This window comes from Mus caroli, unplaced genomic scaffold, assembly GCF_978045245.1.
Source record: "Mus caroli unplaced genomic scaffold, Mus_caroli_1 scaffold_14, whole genome shotgun sequence".
NCBI lineage: Eukaryota > Metazoa > Chordata > Mammalia > Rodentia > Muridae > Mus > Mus caroli.
The window spans coordinates 67,576,069-67,581,869 of NW_028227269.1; positions in this window are offsets into that span (position 1 = coordinate 67,576,069).

Sequence of the window (5,801 nt, forward strand, 5' to 3'; positions counted from 1 at the left end):
AGGCAGGCGGATTTCTGAGTTCGAGGCCAGCCTGGTCTACAGAGTGAGTTCCAGGACAGCCAGGGCTATACAGAGAAACCCTGTCTCGAAAAACCAGAAGAAGAAGAAGAAGAAGAAGAAGAAGAAGGAGGAGGAGGAGGAGGAGGAGGAGGAGGAGGAGGAGGAGGAGGAGGAGGAGGAGGAGGAGGAGGAGGAGGAGGAGGAGGAGGAAGAGGAGGAGGAGGAGGAGGAGGAGGAGAAGGAGGAGGAGGAGGAAGAGGAGGAGGAGAAGGAGGAGAAGGAGGAGAAGGAGGAGAAGGAGGAGAAGGAGGAGAAGGAGGAGAAGGAGGAGAGGAAGAGGAAGAGGAAGAGGAAGAGGAAGAGGAAGAGGAAGAGGAAGAGGAAGAGGAAGAGGAAGAGGAAGAGGAAGAGGAAGAGGAAGAGGAAGGAGTCTGCTTAGTTTCACTCTTAGTAATCCAGTCCATTTGTGCTAAGTGTTTTTGCCTGTGCCATATGTGGGATATATGTGTGTGTGTGTGTGTGTGTGTGTGTGTGTGTGTGTGTGTGTGTGTGTCTGTGTGTCTGTGTGTGTCTGTGTGTGTCTGTGTGTGTGTCTGTGTGTGTGTCTGTGTGTCTGTGTATCTCATACATCATATATGGCACAGTCTCCTAAGAGCAGGGAGAGTTTGGGATTTAAGAGCAAACATTGGTTTTTCTTATTCATTCTTTGCAGTAAGTTTTTCTAACAAGCCCCTGACCACTCAGCCCTGGATAGTTCTCCTCCATATTTCTTACTACCTAACTTTGCTTGGAGCAGTAACAACACAGTGTAAGGCTGGGTTTCCTTAAAGGCAGAGGTACAGAATTCTGGACTATGAGCTATATGTCCAGAAACTGTTCTTGTCTGATGAAGAGAACAGATCAACAGCTATCATCTTTATCCTTTTTTTTTCCTTACCTCTCTCAGCTCCAAAGCCTGGAGGGTCTACAGTTATCTTGTGATAGTGAAAACATGCTGCAGAAGTTAGAGCAGAAAGGTAGAAGCCTGCATTTCCTCCAGCTACACTTCAGCTGTGGCCTGGCCTGCCTCTGGATTTCCAGTTCTATACTAACATTAAATCCTAACATATATATATACACACACACACACACACACAAGAGAGTCTGGTGGTGGTGGTGGTTTGGTTTGTGGGGTTTTTTTGGTCTTTTTAGAATATCCTGAGTAGGTTTTTTTGGAGGGGTTTCACTGTTTTGGGCAATGACTTTTCAATGTAAAAATATGCAGGAAGCATTCAGTGTGTGAGACACCTCATTTCTAGGAGCCCAGGCAGAAGACAGTGTCACACACAGCCTTGCAATCAAGCTGTTGTCTTTGGAGAACATAGAGTTCTTATTTCTCCCTGGTATCTGCTTTGAGGTTGGGGCATGGCTGTCAAACAGCAATAATGTAATGTTGTAAATATTTTGTCAAAGTAAAAGTATGTGGGAGAAACATCTTTTTCATTTTTGCTGACAAGTTGAAGTTGGTTTTGTTTTTAAAAAGCGTGAAAGTTCTTGATAGTATACTTCAAAAAGATTAATACACAGACTCTCATTCTGAGTCATGGAGAGAGGGGTGTGAACGTGTTTGGTGGGAAGGGAATTGCTGGGTGACAGTGTGGATGTTCACAAGAGAATATCTGAAGATGTTTGTTATATACCATGCATTAGAAAAGAAGAATGTGTCAAGCCTTCTCCTGCTGCCGTAGCAACACACTGGGAGTCTTAAAAAGCAACTGAGTTAACTTGGTTGAACTAAAGGGTGCCCACAGAACTGGTAAAACATTATGAAGAAATGTATCTATGCATGTGTTCCTTGAATCTGGGCACCCCACTGGATTAAAAAACAAGGCATGGTGGTGCATGACTTTAATCCCAGCACTCAGGAGACAGAAGCAAGGAGATCTCTGTGAGTTCAAGGCCAACTCATTCTACACAGAGAATCCCAGGCTGCATAGTAAGAGGCTGTCTCAAAGATGATGATGATGGTGATGATGATGATGATGAGGAGGAGGAGGAGGAGGAGAGGAATGGTGTTCACTGAGACAACACAAGCAAATATAGTAGGAAGTAGAAATGTGGCTCAGTGGTAGAGCACTTGCCTAGAACATTACGATAACATAAGTTCAGTCCCTAGACCTGCAAACAACTGCGATGCCAATAATAACAAGTGGCTCAAGCAAAAAGAGAAGGAGTACCACAGTCCTCCTTCCTCTTCATACTCAATGATTTTAGGGTCACAGAATCAAAGCCGGGAGGATGAAAGGGGCTCTGGAGGTCATCATCCATAAAGCATGATCCAGGACTCACTCTCCTCTGGTACCCAGTCCTACAGATGAGAACATCGAGCATTCATGATGGATCTCCTCACTTCCAGTCCACTCAACCTCTAAGCAAGATGAGTGCTAGGTGGGGGACATGCATCAGGCATCAAGGATCCTTTATGGATATCAGTGAACTTTCCAAAACCGGTTCCTGGGCACCATCAGGACATCGAAGAAAGCTGTGAAGCCCTACATGGTTTTGGTTATTGCTTTTTCTCATGCCTCAGACTGGCATCTGTTGTGCCCAGGGTTACTTAAGGCCTGATGTTCGTGGTGCTGTAGTGCACAGTGAAATAAATGGGGTTTCAGCTAATTAAATGCCTGTATAATGCTGAGACACTTGAAAAATCTCAAAATCCATCTATTGGCCTGTCCCAACGCCAGGAGCTGCTACTGTTATATGACACAATAAAAGATGTTATGTAAATCTTTACTATTTTATTAAACATAAATAATTAGAGTATCTAGCTATTTTCTAACACAGGAATATCTGACAGCAAACATGCAGAAAGCATTGCAGGTGTTCACAAACTGCAGAAATGTCAGTTTGCTTGAGTTCCTTTTAAGCAATTTTGTTTTGTTTTGTTTTTGTTTTTGTTTTTTTTACTCTAAAGAAGTGAACATTTATAACTGTGAATAAATTGTTTGTGGTTTAGGCAAATGTTTAGGAATATTCAATAAAGCATTCGTATAAATATTCAGCTATGGAGATAATTTGATTTAAATAGATGCTACTTCCAATAAATAAACATTGTTCAACATGAATAAACATTTTAAACAACCGGCAAGCATCAAAACCCAGCTGATGTTTCATGCAAATCTTTGGAAAACACTTTATTTAGCAGTTCTTCTTAAACCAGGCACACATTGTTAGCGACGCTTCTGCACTCTGTATCATAAGGAGCCTTTGTGTGACAGTAGAATCTTTCTCCAGAGGATGAACATATCCTACAGCACCGCCATTTTATTACCATCTTTCCCTCTTTGCAGCCTTTTACAGTGCAGCAATATGGTGTCCAAGGGTCTGAACAGAACCAGAGGAACAAGACTGCCAAGGGCTCCAACTGTCTCTGTCTTTTACATCTCTGTAACCTATGGTAATTTAACTGTGTATGCCTTCAGTATCACCATTTGTGAACTAAAAATCAGAATACTTTCTCCATAGGAGTGAGGTTAAATAAGATCCTGTTATCACCTATATGACTTTGTATAAATTGAACAACCCATCAATCATCCAGCCATTGTCTTTAGCCTGTAATTGCTCTCATGCACTATAAATGGGGGTGTAGCATTCTTGGAAGCAATTTGATCATAGCTATCAAAATTGGACGTGCACATTTCCTTCGATCCAGCAACTATGCCACAGGGGATTTACCTGTCACTAGTTAGTTGGTTGACAAGTATGTCTCTAGCTCAATGTCTCAAGATGTTTACTGTTGCCTTTTTATACTATCAAACAGGAGGGCGGGAGGGAAGGGGAGGAGAGACAGCTCAGATGCTCATCGATAAACAATTAAGTTGATTACAATAAACTCCCACTTATGGGACTTGTCACAATAGCAATTTTACCTTTGTATGTTTGCTTATTGTCTCCCTCTTTGTGATAAGAAGGCACTTTGCCCCTTCAAAAGTGTATTGAATGGAGGGAGCCTGGGTAGCAACAATTGTGACCCTTTCCTATCATTTTACTCAGGTGATGCGGGTGTGTCTGGTGATTGAGGAAGAACAGTTCGATGTGACCAACTCAAGTCCCCTTTACTTCTTGGTAGAGAGCAGTCCACAGCAAACAGGACTTTCTCCCCCAGTAGCTTCACTCGGCAGTTCTGAGGGGAAACCCATCATTATCAGCCTACCCTGGGATTGAGTACCCAGCTCTGGACATGCGCCATCGGGCTTCATGGTGTGCACACCATCTTACTTCAACACAGCCTTTAACGACAACAGGGACTTGAGGGTCTCCATTTACTCTTTCCTTTATGTTTATATTTCATTGAATTATGGACAAGAAAAAATGATGCTGTTTGAGGAATCCCATGAAGACAGAAAGATTGCAAGCTTGAAGTTAACCAGTTCTACATAGCAGATTTCTGCACATACACACACCCAAAATTAAATTTAAAAATTGATAAGAGTGGGGGGTTGGGAAAGTACCTCAACAGTTAAAAGCACTTGCTCCTATCTCAAAGGACCTGCGTTTGATTCCTAGCACGTGGCAGCTCACAACCCTCTGCAATGCCAGTTCCAGAAAATCCATCACCTTCTTTGGGACTCTGCAAGCACTAGGCAAGCATGTGGCACACAGACATACATACAGCGAAATCCACATACACAGAAGAATTTTTAAAGTTTTAAAACACATTTTTAAAAGTCTGAGAAAAGCATGCACTGTTTCTGTATGGGGTGAGAGAAATGAGGTTTTCATCAGAGGACTAGAGGAGAAGTGGGCTGCTCAGAGTACACCCACCAGGACTGTTCGGATGTTTATAACAACATCTTTAATATTAGTTATTTAATAGAATCCATTAAAAATTACTAAAAAAGTGTACACTGATAATCCCAGAACTTGAGAGGCAGAGGCAGGTAGATCTCTTTTGAGGCCAGCCTGGTCAGCCAGGGCTACACAGAGAAACTCCTTCTCAAAAACAAAACAAAACAAAACAAAACCTCTACACAAAAGATAAACAGGCTGAGAAAGAAATTAGGGAAACAACACCCTTTACAACAGTCACAAATAATATAAAATACCTTGGTGTGACTCTAACTAAGGAAGTGAAAGATCTGTATGATAAGAACTTCAAGTCTCTGAAGAAAGAAATCAAAGAAGATCTCAGATGATGGAAAGATCTCCCATGCTCATGGATTGGCAGGATTAATATAGTAAAAAATGCCCATCTTGCTGAAAGCAGTCTACAGATTCAATGCAATCCCCATCAAAATTCCAACTCAATTCTTCACCAAGTTAGAAAGGGCAATTTTCAAATTCATCTGAAAAAATAAAAATCCTAGGATAACAAAAACTATTCTCAACAATAAAAGAACCTCTGGGGGAATCACCATCCCTGACCTCAAGCTATACTACAGAGCAATTGTGATAAAAACTGCATGGTACTGGTACAATGACAGACAGGTCAATCAACGGAATAGAATTGAAGATCCAGAAATGAACCCACACACTTATGGTCATTTGATCTTTGACAAAGAAGCTAAAATCATCCAGTGGAAAAAAGACAGCATTTTCAACAAATGGTGGTGGCTCAACTGGCGGTTAGCATGTAGAAGAATGCAAGTCGATCCATTCTTACCTCCTTGTACAAAGCTCAAGTCTAAGTGGATCAAAAAACTCCACACAAAACCAGAGACACTGAAACTTATAGAGGAGAAAGTAGGGAAAAGCCTTGAAGATATGGGCACAGGGGATTGAACAGAACACTAATGGCTTGTGCTGTAAGATCAAGAATC